We start from the raw sequence: 16256 nt of genomic DNA on the forward strand, positions 1-16256 counted from the left end.
AGTAAATACAAATGATAGCTGTTATAATATAATAATAATTAATATTATTATTAATAACAATAATTATTATTATATTGAAATGCAGTTGAATTTAAGAAAAATTCTTAAGGTTGAGTACCTGAAGGATAATTTATCATAAAAATTTAACCCAAATTATCCAGTCTCTTTTATTTTGCAATATAAGGAATATATGTGTTTGCTTTTGTTTTTATCTAGTATTAGCTGTACCTCTCTGCAGGATGCACTCAGGGAGCTCAGTGCAAAAGATGGGTTCCCGAGATACTTGTCTGGTGAGCCACTTAAAAATTGGCAGAGAGCACGGCACTTACTCTTAATGGTGATGACAATATCCAGAACTGAACCAGTTTACTGAGACTTTGATCTCCTCTTAGGCCCAGAGGAGCGATTTAAAAAAGATGAGGTACCAGAAATAAAGGAAACAACCGAACATTTTGAGAATGTGGTCTCATAGCTAGCTTTGTCATCTTCCCAGGGACGTGCTTAATAAAATATGCCTCACAGGAGAACATTAAAAAAAATAGGTAATGTATTAAAGAAAGATCTTCCCTTTTGGAAATTAATTTATGTATCACTCCCACTTTTATACATATAAAAGATTTATTCTTTCTGCCAAGAGCTCTACTGCTGCTCTTGAAATCGTGTCTAAGAATTATTGTTTACCACCCAACTTGATCATTGAATCCCTCATTCCTGCCCATTCCCATGTTGTTTATTTCAGGTTCTAAGCTGCCCCAGTGCTCTATCAACTCATCATTTGGATCCAAACCTATACTTTTTATAGTGTCAAGTTATTAAATTGGTACTCAATGTTCTGTCTGCTCCTGAAACCCTCTTTGCTCTGTCCTTTACTTCTCAGATTTTAAGTGTGTCCTTTCATTCCCTCTTTCTTTCTGGAAAAATACAGGTCACCAATAGAAACCCTTTCTGTGATCATGCATCCTAGGAATCTATAGGGAGATTCTAGTGTTAAAAAACAAAACAAAACACTGCTGTTTCCTATACTACTTTGCCATTGCTGAATGTCTGCTTTTCCTTTCTCCTCTTTTCTTCTGACACTTTAATTTTTCTCTTTTTCTTTTTATGTTTTCTCTTAGAAATAACTGAAACATTATCTCATTTCTCTTGAAGAGTGAATTTGTACTTCCACATCCCTTCCCAGCTTCTCTGAGTGGTGGTAAAAGGGAAAGTATGAAAATTGTTATTTCCATTCAAGTTGCCTCTGGTGCACTTCATTTCTGTGAGATTCTGAAGTTATTATATTCCAAATCTTTGCTGGAAATGACGTAAGCAAGAACCTCTTCTCCGTCATTGGTCATTCTGTGTCCCAGGAGTGTTTTCTAGGATGTCCTCTGAAGACACCGCAGGTGCCACATCTTAAGCTTTGGCTGTCTGCCCTCTCTATCTTGGAATCAAGGCTTCTTTGGCCTGTTATATTCCACATTGTACTTCTCCCTCTGGTGCCAAATTAACCAACTTGTCTTTGTATTTTGACCACTTCTGAAAGCTTTCCAGCTGTTTCTTATTGCCAAGGTCTGGCCCCAATCTCTCCCCGCCCCCCTCCCCAGCCCTCCAAAGCTTGCCTTTCCCCTTCCACCTTCTGGCCTGGTTTCAACAATGACCATCTGCCTGGGGCCAGATCACTGGGTGGGTACTGCTCTTGTGTTTGGGCTGCTCAGTTCCAGCCCAAATATGAAGCAGGCTTTTGGGTTGCCTTTTCTGCATAAGCAGACTCAGGTCCTGGCACTACCCTGGCATGAGCTTTATTTTCCTTCACATGGTGTCATAAGAGTCATCACTACACCATGATATTAGTTGAAAACTACAGTGTTGGATAGTGACTGCACATATGCCTGAGCTTCTGCTTTCAAAAATAGGGAATTTTGAAAAGAGACCCTGAATAGGGAACTTTGAATGGTGTTTCCTTAAGAGGGTGCCTTACTTATTTTTACCTCAAATCATGCCTCATGCCTACCACCTGGTTAAAGTAAACCCTGCCCTTTCCTTCACACAGGTTCCAGTTCCTGTTTACCATAAGCAAAAGTGCTCAAGGCAGTAGAGTGGGGTCGGGGCAGCGTCCAGGGAGCCACTCAGCTTGGCTTTGGATCCCACATCAGCCAACTGATGAGGAGAATGATCTTGAGTGACAGTTCACTAATCTGTCCATTTCTTAGTTTTCCCATGCATGAAATGAGCATAATAGTGGTATCTACCTCACAGGATTCTTGTAGGGATTACGAAAGTTAAAACCTATCTTGTTACTGTCTTAAACTAAATTAGATCAAAGTGATAAATTCTTTCTACTTACCATCACTCTCATGCATTAGCTTTGATAAAAGACTAAATTTATATCTTACGGTTAGGCACATTTATTGTATATTTACATGTTTATCCATGGTATTGGTTTATAGTTTGTCTCCATATGTATGTTAGTAAAGATTTGCAATAAACTGCTGATAAAGGGCAATGTCTTGGGTTGCAAAGTCCTCACAACATTGAAATTCTGTATTCTTTGCCAGCCTGATTTAACTCTCTCTATTTGATCTATTTGCTAATCCCATGCTTTGTAAATCTGATTTTTTCTCCTAGAATGATGAGTCTTTAGATAGGTAATCTATAAATGAAAATCCTTTGTAGTCACAAAGTTTTATGCAAATATGAAATATTATGTTAGCAGTAACCAGCCGTGCAGACTCATAAAATAATGAGTTATCTTCAGGTGTAAGATCAGGCAGCTGTCAGATTAATGCTGTGATTAGATTTATGCAGTAGAAAATGCCTTAAATATGGTACAAAATGCTTCTGATGTTTTGCGTATAGTTTGTTGATCAGTGACTATGATTAATTATTGGCTTTGAAATTGTTGGATCTTTATTAAACTTCAGTCATGCTTCAAAATGATTTTTTTTTGTGCATCCAGTTTTGTTGTCTGCTGACATGTATTGGAGTATAACTTTGTATAATTTTGAGGAAAAGCAGTGACCAACCTTTGCAAACTCAAGGTAAATTCACTAATATGGTAGGTGAAATGTTACAAGTTTACGTTTAATAATAATACTTCATTTTCTAGTTTCTCACCTGCACTGTTGGAAGATCTCACTAGCAAATAGCAATCCATTCCCAAAAGACATTCCTGCTGACATGAGAAAATAGGAAGGAAATGTCACAAAACCATGGTAGACCCTTGTAAATCTCAGCTTCAATATTGAAACAAACAACCATTGTGCTCTTAAACCCTCTGATGTTCTTTAATTAAAGCCTCCCAGGAAGCCTGAAAATTGCAAATATGGAAGCTAAATTAAAAAATCTATTTTATTTGATGTATGGAGTTTTAAATCCTTTTTTAAGATATGAAACTATTTTTTAACTTCTATATTAAATCAGAACTTATCCCTTTGGTCTTAACTTATGTGTATATATGTGTGCACTTTAATTTTACCCTACCTGTAACCTAAAAGAAATTTGAGAAAGATTATGAAAAATAACATACGTGCGATAAGACTAATGAGTTATTATTAGACAACACCTAAACTTGGAAAAGAAAAGGAAGGAAATTTGTTTTAAAAGAGGCTAATATACTTATGTAATGTGCAGTTGATTTGACTCTCAGCTTCCTGGCAGCCAGTGCAAAAGTGGAAATAGGCTAAATTTTAGATACTAAGTATCAGAAAGGAGAAAACATATCAAATCCTTCATGTACTATATTATGAATTTGATATATAAGAAGAAAACATATCAAATCCTTCATGTACTATATTATGAATTTGGTTATACACAGATAATTCTGTGTATAACACATTGGAAAAGACTGATTAACCCAAAATATATGACTATTTTACTTCAGTTTATTTCTTAGTTGCTTTGTTCAAGCTAATGAAGGAAAACTGTTTTCAATCCTGGAGCAGATATTTTTGTGCACACAAATTTGGGTAGCAGCAGGGTGTGGATGATAGGGAAAATTTTGCCACAGAGAATTCCTAAAATGAAACTTTGGGGGTATATTTAACGTTTAAAATATGACTCTAGGGCGGACAACGGTGGCTCAGTGGCAGAGTTCTTGCCTGCCATGCCAGAGACCTGGGTTTGATTCCCCATGCCTGCCCATGCAAAAACAAAACAGAAAAAATATAGCTGTATACTTAGGATTCTAATATATTTATAGTAACTTGCACTCTCAATCATTGATTCATAGCTTGGAATTTATCTAGAAAATGAATACCTCCATCTCCAGTATAGCTACTCGGAGTTTGGTTCCAAAGCTCAAGTTCCTTTAAAATATTCACCACAGAAAACATTTTTATGCAATAAGAGAGGAATACAAATAGGCTATTCAACTTTAATAATGCACTGTAACAGGGATGAGACTTGTTTCAGGAAACATATTCTCCTTTCTGGTTTAAATACATTTATTAGTGACATGCTATTGATCACTTGAGAAAGAATAGTAGAGGAAATCTCTTCAAGTAAACTAATATACTTATTTATGCCTTTCTGAAAATGTTTTAAAAGGTGAAACAAAGGAAAGTACCTCTTTGAGACTCATAACTGAAGGCCATGCAATGGATAAGAAGGTGAAGTGGTAGGAAATATAAACAAATTGCTTCTGTGGGTGCAATCATGGAAACTCTTGGCAGATGACTTCTTAAATAGCCCCCTTCCTAAAGTCACTTGTGATATAGGGTAGTGTAAATATAGATTATCACGTACCATTGTATTTTTTTTTTAGTATTATTAGAACTCTGTTTGAACCCTAGGGACATTTTGAAGAACTTTCCTTTTTACCTGCTTAAATTTTCATGTAAACACATTTTAAATGTAAGCCCTTTGTAAAGATATTTGACAGTTTCTGGTCTGTTTTGTACATCATTAAAGGCAGATTTTATGATTTAATTATTTAAAAATGGAAAGAATAGAGAATATATTTGTTTGACAACTTCTGTTTTTGTCTGTTATTTACTTTGATCCCCATTACTAAGGAGATTGTAATAAAGTTTTAAATTCATGAACTAGATTAGAGTTATTAAACTGCACAAGATTTTTCTTTAAGTTTGACTTGTATTGGTTTTACACCATTATCATACTGTATAAAACCAAATATAAAGTTAATTTTCAATTCTAGGAATTTTGCACATTTTAGAATTTTAATTTCATAGAGTCATGTTATTTGCTTTTGGGAGCTGTCTGAGACTAAACCAAACTGTTAATTTAGAGATATTTTCCTAAACAAAATTAACCTTTCTCTGGAATTTCTATTCGTGTTCTCACAACAAAAGTTAATTCTCAGTTTTTATCAAGTATCCATATAGTAAATCTATGTCTTCTATCAGGTTTCTTCTCCAGTATATCCCAAATAGCATTTATGTAACACAATGTATTAAACAGGCTTTTAGGTGCATGCATTCATTTGATCCTCTTAACAAACTTATAAGGTATCTAGGGAAAGAATTACTTCTATTCTTGCTTTTCCAATAAGAAAACTTGGAAGCTGGCAGTTAGTAATTGACAAGCATTTCTGGTTTCAATACCTATACTATTTCCCAGGTTCCAGATGGGAAGTTAGCACTTAGTGGATTTGTTCCAGAGCTTGCGAGGGAGGAGATTCTCAAACCAAAGTCTCTAGAATATAAATGTTTGAAAAGTAGAGGTTTAGCAGAAAAAAACATATGTAATGACATCAGGGGATTGTTTGATAGTAAAGAATTGATCATCTAAATGAGATAACCAACCCTAGAGTAATTGAATACTGTCTTTACTCAGCACCTCAGACATCTTTTCCTTATATATATATATATGTATGTATGTATGTATATATATTTTAATAGAGATGATACAGTTTTCTAAAATTGGCTTATCTTTGGGCTAACTGGAGATTCCCAGTATCTGAACATCATAGTTCAATGGTGATTCTAGAAGGCATAAATTTAGAGATCTGTTTTTGAAATCTTACCAGAACCTTTCAGGCTCAAGTATGCTGTTAGAGTGTTTGTGTTAGAAATAGATTTTGTTGCTCTAAAAACTCAGCAAAGTTGAAACAATTAAAGGTCATTAGTAAGAATGCTCATATCTTCTTCTACACTCACTTTTCTCTGAATTATACTGCAGTCTTTTTGCATATATGTCTCTCCTGCAAGATATGGATATTAAGACAATCCAGTCATTTAATTTCCTGGTCTATTTGCTGATTCTCAGGAAATGCTCAGTAATCAAATGTGCACAACCAAGGTGGGAAATAATAAGTTAGGTGTGTTTCTGAATCTACAAGCTTCTTTTGTTTACTTAAGCCTTAAGCATAATACTAGTTAAATATATGCAGAAAAATGCAAAGTATAACCTGTGCAAACTGTAGTTCGAAATTGGCAGTATCTCACTGAAAGATGGGCCTTAGAGTGTTCATTTCCCAAACATTCTTATGGTGTAAAGGGGTCTTGTACCAGAAAACATTGTAACATGTATTTCTTGGCTTGCTGTTTAGCCTTTTCTGTTTCCTTGGCTAAGAAACCTACAACCATCCTGACACCTGTTTTGAAAAATAACTTACTGAGATATAGCTTTCAGTGAAATACATGGGTTTTAAGTGTACAGTTTGATGGGTCCTGACAAACATGTGCACCATGTAACCTTCACCCTAATGAAGACAGAAAGCATTTCCATTATCTTTGAAAACCCCCCCAGCCCTTTACAGTCATCCCATTTCTCCCTTCACCCAAGCGTCCACTGATCTGACTTCTTGCACCATCAGGATATTTCTTCATTTATTGACTTTTAAATGTTGGACTAGCATTGCATAGTTGAAATAAATCCAACCTGGTCATTGTATATAATTCCTTTTATACTCTGCTGGGTTCAAATTTGGTAACATGTTGAAGATTTTTGTTTCTAAATTCATGGGAGATATTAATTTGTAGCTTTCTCTATCTGTACTGTCTTTGTCTGGTTTTGGTATCAACACAGTGCTGTCCTCATAAAATGAGTTGGGAAATATTCTCTCCTTTTTGTTTTCTGGCTTTGATTGTGTAAAATTGGTATTACTTTTTATTTATGTGTTTGCCAGAATTTCCAGGAAAATCATAAGGATGTGGATATTTCTTTTTGGGGGAATTTTTTTATTACGAATTCAATTTCTTTGTTATAGAATGTGCAAGTCTTTGGGGGACATATATTTTCTTTTTGGTAAATACCTATAATAGAAACTTTGGGTCAAAGGGTCAATGAAAGTACCTAATTCTTATTCCAAAGTGGTTGTATCATTTTACATTCCCAAGAGCAATATGAATTTCAGTTGCTTCTCACCAATCTTTGGTACTGTTAATGCTTACTTTTAGCCATTTTAATAGCTATGAAGTAGTATCTAATTATGCTTTTAATTTACTTTTCCCTGATGATTAATGAAAGTGGACATCTTTTATGTAATTACTGGCCATTATTTTATCTTTTCCTATGAATAACTATCAGTCTTCACCTAGCTATTTTGTTGGTTTATTTTTAATCAGTAGCTTGTTTCCTGATTAATGTGGAGTTGCAATATTCTGGATACTTGACCTTTATCAGATAAATGCATTCCAAATAGTTTCTCCATGTCTCTGATTTGCCTTTTCATTTTTTTAAATTGGTGTCTTTTGCAAAGCAAAAGTTTTAAATTTTGATGAATTCAAATTATTGTCTTCCCTTATGTTTAATATTTTTTGAATTCTCTTTAATGAGCTTTTGCCTACTCCACAGTTGCAATTTTTTCTCTGATATTTTATTCCACAAGTTTTAATGTTTCACACTGTAATCCATTTTGAATAAATATTTGAGAATGTTGTGTGGTTGAGGTTGAAGTTCATTTTTTCCCCCACAAATAAGTCCAATTGATGTAGCATTATTTGGAAGATGCTCCATTCCCTTTTGAATAAAATTGGCACATTCGTCAAATATCAAATGGCCATATATGTATGGGTCTATTTCTGGGGTCTTCGTTCTGTTCCTTTAATATATAGTCTGTGCTTGCACAAATATCACCCTGATTCAATTACTCTGCCTTTATAATATCCTTAAAATCAGTTATGTGTGTCCTCCAAATTTTTTATTCTTTTTCAAAACTATTTTGACTATTCTTGGTCATTTTACTTCTAGATATAATTCTCATGATGCCAGGTTGTGTATAAAAATGGCCATGCAAGTGGAAACCATGCAAGGTGATTATAAAAATCAGTGGAAGAAAAAATCTATGATTTTTAATTTTTTAATCAAAACATTCAAAACTCTTTTTCCTGATAGTTATGAATGGATAGGAAAATGGAAAAAATAATAAAATTATTATATAATTCCATTTATATGAAATATTCAGAATAGGCAAATTGTAGAAACAGAAATTAGGTTAGTGGTTGGTAGGGACTTGGGGCAGAAAACTGCTGATTAATACCAGTTTGTTTTTGGTGGTGATGAAAATGTTCTAAAATTAGATTGTGGTGATGGTTTCACAAACTCTGTAAAATAAACCAACACCCATTGGATTGTACAACTTTAAATGGGTGAGTTTCATGATATGTGAATTATAGCTCAAAAAAACTGTAAGGGAAAAGAGAGCAACTTTATCTTCTCACTACAGTTTTGGGTATGATCATTCATTTATTTTATTTTATTTTATTTTTTTGCATGGGCAGGCACTGGGAATCGAACCCAGGTCTCCTGCATGGCAGGTGAGAACTCTGCCACTGAGCCATGGTGGCATCACCCTGGTCATTCATTTTGCCTCCCTCTGTTAAAACAGCTAACCTTCCCCTTGTGCACTGGATCCCTTGTATCTTGCAAGAGCATTGCTATTGCCATTACCACATTGTTTTATAAACTTCTCCTCTTTACTCAATCACTCCTGTAGGCATGTAAACATAATAGCTATTATTCTAAAAAGAAAAAAAAACATGATAAAACCGTACTGTAGACCAAATATATTGTTCTAAATAGCACTCCATTTTTATTTAGTTATCTTTACAACAAAGTGAAAGAGATGTCATATTTGATGATGCATTTCCTTAACTATCTGTACTCAAACATTCCAATTGGGCTTTAGGTCCTACTAATACTCTATCAAAATATCCCCTGTTGTGGTCCCCAATAAACTTAATACTGTGAAATTCAATGGTTAATTAATCCATAGTTACTTGCTAAGTTGAGGAAGCAGTGATCAAAGTTTGGGGGTGTGGAAATCGTTGGATTCTGTGAAGCAGTGTCCTATAGAGTGCCAAGTTGTGTAGGGGAGCCTGACTTCTTAGTTGCATATACACATGAAGAGACTTCACAAACCATAACCGAGAATGGCTCCTCAAATTTGAAACTAGAACAAGAGATACTAGAGATATGTTCTGGGACATGTGGAGGTCTGGCCCAGTGAGAATGAGGGGACCTCATGAATCTCAAAGCACGTGGATGAGACACTAGAGAGGTTTAGAGTTAAAACCATGTCTTAGAGTAAGGGCTAAACTATACTATGCTAGAAAAGTCCAAACCCAATTCTTTTAGGGTCAAAGAGAGCTATCATAAAATTGATTATGAAAACAAATGTCAGTGGTCTTTTAAAGGAGATAATATAATCCATACTCCTTATAAGGCAGCATTCATAATAGTTAGCTTATAATAACATATTATTAGACACAAGAAGAATCAGGACAATGTGTTTCATAATCAAGAAGAAAAATCAATGGAAACAAACTTGAACATGACTTAGATGTTGGAGTTAATAGATAAGGACTTTAAAGCTGCTAATATATATATATTCAAGGGCAATATGGCCTTAATTATGTACATACGGGGAATCACATCAGAGATGTGGAAAACGTTATTTTAAAAGAGGAAATTCTGAAAGTGCAAAATATGAAAAAGTCACTAGATTGGCTTGACAACATATTAAGGGTGATGGAAAAATGGGACTGATCCATTAAAAAACATGCAACCTGAAGAACAGAGAGCAAAATGTATTGAAAATACATAGACAGAGCTTCAGTGACCTGTAGGACAAGATCAAGAAGTTCAAACTATATGTAATTGGAATCCCATAAAGAAAAAGGAGAAAATGGGCAGGAAAAACTGAAAAAAAAAAAACACTACTCAAAAAAATTTTTAAATGGGGTGAAATAAGCATCAACTAACAGACCTAAGAAACTCAGAAAAGTCCGTGTAGGTTAGATACAAAGAAAGATACATCTAGACTGAACGTAAACCTCCTGCAAAATAAGTTAAAATCTCAAATGAACCCAAGGCAAAATGATACCTCACCTACAGGAGAACGATAACAGCAGACTTCTCTTCAGGACAGATGAAGGTCAACAGGCAGTGGAATGAATTCTTTAACATACTGGGAAAAAAAGTGTCAACCTAAAATTCCACATTGAGCAAAACCTCTTTCAGAAGTTACTGTGCTGTAATGAAATTTTCAGAGAAACAGACATAATTTAAAATATATTTGAATTACTAGAAATACTAAAATAAGTTCTCCAGACTGAAGGAAAATGATACAAGATAGAACATACCGTATCTGTAGGTAAATAGAAAAGACTAGCCTTTTCTCCCTTAATCTCCTTTAAAAACAAAACACTATTTAGTGCAAAAATAGAAAATACAAAGTATAGAGAATACATAGAATTATCCTGTTATAAGCTCTCTACATGTATGAACTATAAAGTGTGATGAGTGAAGTCTGAAGAGTAAAATCTGAGGTGCCATATTAATTCTAAGTTTGGATGCATGCTATAATTATTAAAAATAGTAAAAAGAGGTAGAGTTTAAAAACGCAATAGAAAAACTAAAACAAAATCTTTTAAAAATGTACCCAAGAGAGTATGAAAAGAAAAACAAAAAATATTTTTAAAACAGTGAGATATAGATTTAAATCAAAACATTTAGCACTTAAAATCAATCAATGTAACTCCTGATGAGGACAGATTAAAGAAGAGAAATCAACATGCTCAGGTCAATAGAAGCAGAAAAGCATAAAATAAAATTCAACACCAATTCATTGTTTGAAAAAAAACAATGTAGCATGGTAGAAAGAGATGGTAAGTCCTCAGCCTGATAAAATGGCATCTGTAAAATGATTGCAGCTAGCATTATGATAAGAGTAAAAATTTTCTACTTAAAATGATGAACTAGGCAAGATGTCCACTCTCACCAGTTCTCTTTAGCATTGTATTAGAGAGACTCGCCAGTACAATATGGCAAGAAAAGAAAAAAAGTTACAAAGTTTGGAAGAAGAAATAAACCTCCTTATTTTCAAATGAATGATTGTTAATTTAAATTCTAAAGAATTTACAAAAACTAAAACTAAAATTCCTGAATCAGTACATTTAGCGGAGTCGTAGGAAATAAGATCATTGCAGGAAGATCAACTGCATTTTTATATTCTAGCAATTAAACACTGGAAATAGACATTTAAAGAATGTGTCTGATAGCATTAATAAACCTGAAGTACTTAATACGTTTGTTACACAGAGATGTGCTGCTCAAATCTCCCTTCAAAGAAGAACCCATTATCCTGCTGTGAGGAGTATGGTGATATGACAGCTTTCAGCCCTTATCTTTGTTAAATTCCCTGTCATATTTTGAGCCTAAAATCATGTTCTCGTCAATGTGGCCCCTGGCCAATGACTGAGCGAGGTAGTTGTTTCAGATTGCTGAAGCTGCTGAAATGCAATTTACCAGAAATGGACTGGCTGTTAACAGTTGGGATTTATTTGCTTCCAAATTACAATCCTAATGCCATGAAAACGTCCAGATGAAGGCATCAGCAGGACTGTAACATCTCTGAAGAAAGTCTGTCAGCCTCTGGGACAGACTCTGTCTCACAGGAAGGCACATGGCCGATGTCTGCTGGTTCTTCTTGCCTGGTTTCATTGTTTTCCGCTCCTGGGTTCTGTGGTTCTTTCTGCTTCTGCAGCTGTCTTCATCTCTAGGGATGTTTCTTTCTGCGCTCTCTGGGCTTTTTCTGTCTTTTATCCTCATAAAGAGCTCCAATACATGGATTAAGACCCGTCTTAAATGGGCTGGGTCAAATCTCGATTGAAATAACCTAACCAAAATGTCCCACTTGCAGCAGGTCTGCACCCAGAGGAGCAGATTAGAAGAACATGGCCAGAAGCCGGCCAAGGCAGGGCAGGCAGAGTGGAGGGTAGGCAGAGAGGGGTACACGGGGCAGGGGCTGGAGGGTCCAGTGTATTATGGGATGTGGCAGTGAAATGGTGCTGGGCACATGATTTTGAACAAACTTGAGTCTGTGTCTCTGAGACACCACCACCCACTGCTGCGAGACGTGCAGGGAGCACAGCCCGAGGCAGAGGCGGAGTCACTACCAGCCTTGTACCTCATCCCCTTTCTAGCAGGACAAGGATCACTGAAATGGTATCAGCTGAGATTGCTAAGAAGCCTTGAACACCAACCTCTGGTTCAGTAATCACAAAGCTGATCTTTGGAAAGCTGACTAATAGTAAAGCAGTTATAGGACAGACAACTCAAGTATTACCACCAGTCATTACAGCAGAGCCCGTGGTGGTTAATACAACCCCAGTGTGGATGTCAGTTCCACTTGTCCCATTATAGGCTGTCAAACAATCAGTCAATCCAACTTCACAAATTGTTACTATACTAGCCATCCCCAGCAACTGCTTATTATGCCTGCCACACCATTGCCACAATTCCAGCCAAACCTCACAAACCTTCACCGGGCACTGTCCTTGGCACCAGCTCTGGGAACAGGGATATAGGTTATGCAGTGCCTCCAGCTCAGTACATTACTCTGCTAGAGCAGTCTTCATATATGTCTGTAGCAAGCAACCCTTGCTGTTCTGGAACATCTGGTATCCAGACAGGCAAGTCTTCCATTCGATGGCCTAATCCCATCAGTCTGCCAGCCGGCCCAGAAAGCTCTGTAATTGTACAAAATCACTATGTTTAAAACTATATTGTGATTGCTTTGCAAATTGCAACAAACTGCAATTGTGCTAATTGTTATAACAATTCGGAACATGAAAATGAACAGCAAAAAACAATAAAGGCATGCCTTGATAGAAATCCAGATGCTTTTAAGCCTAAAATAGGGAAAGGAACGGGGGTGGGGAATCAGTTCAACGTCACAGGAAAGGATGTAATTGCAAATGATCCGGATGTCTTAAAAATTACTGTGAATGCTATGAGGCAAAAATAATTTGTTCTTCAAAATGCAAATGCATTGGCTCTAAGGATTTTGAAGAAAGCCCAGGAAGAAAACACTGATGCCCTTGGCAGATGTCGCTGAAGTAAGGGTACAATAAACAGCAGCAAAGACTGTCAAATTTTGGGCTTGTGTACTCGGCCAATGCTAGCTTTGAAAAGTGGAGGAGGAAAATTGCCATTTACATTTGTAACTAAGGAAGTAGCTGAAGCTGCCCATAACTGCCATCTTGCCCAGGCAGAGCAGGTAGACAGAATAGTATAAATGTTTAATTTCTTTATGATTTACTTTGTTGTCCTTTTTTACAAATAGAACAGTGATCCAATCTTTGGAGGCAGCCATGCTTTTTTAAAAAATACTGATTCAGTATTATGGAGTGGAAACTTTGGATTGTTTCCATGGAGATGTGACCCACCCAGTTGTGGGTGGGAACTTTTGATTGGACTGTTTCCATGGAGATTGACTCAGTTCTGGGCATGAACTTTGATTAGATTATCTCAGTGGAGATGTGGCGCCCCCAATTGTGGATGTAACCTTTTGATTAGATGGAGATGTGACTCCACCCATGCAGGCTGGGTCTTGATTAGTTTACTGGAGTCCTTTAAGAAGGGAAGCATTTTGGAGAAAGTTCAAAGCCAAAAGAGCCAACACAAGATGCAGACAATCCAATCAAAAGTTCCCACCCACAGCTGGGCGTGCCATATCTCCATGGAAACAATCCAAAGTTTCCACACCATAATGTTGACTCAGTATTAAAAGAAACGTGGCTGACCCCACAAGACTGGATCAGGAAAAAGGACATGGCTTCTCTGGGGTACATAACAGCTTACAACCAGCGCACTCCCTTTACATCCCAAAGTAGAAAATTAAATTTATATTTACTAGGGCTATTCAAAGAATACAATTTTCTATATTGTCAAAAAAAAGGACAGCAAAGTAAATCATAATGAAAATAAACATTTATACTATTCTGCAAAAAAAATTAAATAAAATAAGGAACATGGTCTTTTTTCTTGGGTAGACAACAGCTCCAAACCACCACAGTTGCAGTACAAGGGCCCAGCCATTTCTCTTCAACATGGAGCCCATTTAATGTGCAGTTTTTCTCCAGAACACTCCACTGGACTGGCAGAGGTTTTACCATTGTTTGCTGGCTTTCCCTACCCAATAACTGCTTCTTCTATTTTTTTCGCAGATGTCACTCCCCCAATAAACCTTTTATATTCATAATTTCATCTCAGGATCTGCTTTCTGGAGAATCCAAATGTGTCATAATTAATTGAACAAAAGACATGTAAGACATGTACATTAGAACTACGACAAAACATCATTGAGACAAATTAAAGAAGTCCTAAATAAATGGGGAAATATAATATTTTCTGTCAAGACAAGATATCAGTGTGCCAGATTAATCTGTAGATACAATTTAATTCCAATTGAAACCTCAGACTGATGTTTTTTAATAGAAATTGACCAGCTGATTTAGAAATATATGGCCATTTTTTGCATTGTGTGTTTCTGATACGAAAACATGCCTTAAAATTTCACACAGCCTGTTAACTGTGAGAATTGTATAAAGTGAAAACTTTGCTTCTAGCTCTTTAGTCTACTAATCACTGTGTCAATAACAGATGTACATCTTAACCAGTAACCAGTCATACCACTTCTTTCAAAATCTGTTAGTGATTGGTCATGGCACATCTGTTGTTCATTTCACACACAGACACCAGAATATATGGCTGTGGGGCTTGTTCCTCAGAGATATACCCATATAATTCACCTTTTAAAGCACTGCTCTGGGAAAATGCTTAAGATCACCCTGATTCTCCTCTGGCACTTGAATGAAAATGTGAAAATTTGCTTATTACCACCAAATGCAACTTCATTAATCCAGTCAGTGAACCATAGAATTATTTCAATTCTAAAGCCTATTATCTTAGATATACTTTCAGACAGAGCGTTGTTGCTATAACTGGAAATCTGCAATTTCTTTAGCTGAATGTTTGAAAAAATAAACATAAATCATGCCGTTGAAAACATTCAAGCACCATGGCAGAATGTATCATTGAGTAATATGCATGCAGTTTTATCTCACTGCACATATAACTTTGTAAGATGTGAATCTAATGTTAATGGAGTTTTAGAGAAAAGAACTGACCATAGGAATGTTGACATTGCCACCATTAGAAGGATTCTAGATATGTAGCCATATAAGTTATTGAACATATAATTTATAAGCCATGTAAAACATGTAGCCATATAAGTTATTACTTAGATATAAGTTATTGAGAGGAAACTTACCAAAACAAATGAGAAAAGTGGTTGTGATGAAAAGTATGGAGATGTCCCATAGGAACCGATATCAGCAAAAGTCTTCACATTAAAGTAACTTGTGAAGGTATTTCATGACTTTGAAAACTCAGTGGAAAAATGTTGGAGGTGATCCAAACTTAGAAACGAGTATTCCAATTCACCGAAACACAAAGAAGATGCTCACTCTGAATCAGAAGTTATGTGGCAAGAAGGTGGTTCAAGTATAATTCAGATTACTCTTGATAAAGTTGTTTATGAAGAAATAAAATGCTTTTCAATATTTCTTATGTTTTAAACTACAGTGCACTAAGTAAATATTAGTTTTACTACTTTTTCATTGCTCTGCACTTCTGACAATAAGAATGTTTTTAATACTTTGACAAGGATTTTGTGAACAGTTATACTTTTCCCCATTGATAAGATTGCTTTGCATAGTTTCAGCTTACTCAATCCTTTTTATGGCCTGAAGTACCATGTCAAGTGAGGACTCCATGTATTTAAATAATATATATTTATATGTATTATATATAACATATATCATTTTATGTATTTTTTTTAAAAGAAAGCACGTTGAAGACAAGGACTTATGTTGTTCATTGCTGCATGCCATGGACTTAGAACAGTGCTGGGCATGCGCAACAAATATTTGTTAAAAAAAATCAACTTTATCAATTGGAATAGCAAAGAAAATTTCTAAGTCAAATTAACTCATTTGATTTTTCTCAAGCATGCGATTTATAACGTT

The 16256-nt window shown here is 35.6% G+C and overlaps 1 protein-coding gene and 1 pseudogene across 1 annotated transcript in view; both read left to right on the forward strand.

Moving 5' to 3' along the window:
* Positions 1–16256, forward strand: part of MCTP1 (multiple C2 and transmembrane domain containing 1) — a 599962-nt gene that overhangs the window by 140700 nt on the left and 443006 nt on the right. The gene's annotated exons all lie outside the window — the stretch shown is intronic.
* LOC143665770 (protein lin-54 homolog pseudogene) lies at positions 11036–13462 on the forward strand (annotated as a pseudogene).

The sequence above is a fragment of the Tamandua tetradactyla genome, chromosome 21 (assembly GCF_023851605.1).
Source record: "Tamandua tetradactyla isolate mTamTet1 chromosome 21, mTamTet1.pri, whole genome shotgun sequence".
Classification (NCBI taxonomy): Eukaryota; Metazoa; Chordata; class Mammalia; order Pilosa; family Myrmecophagidae; genus Tamandua; species Tamandua tetradactyla.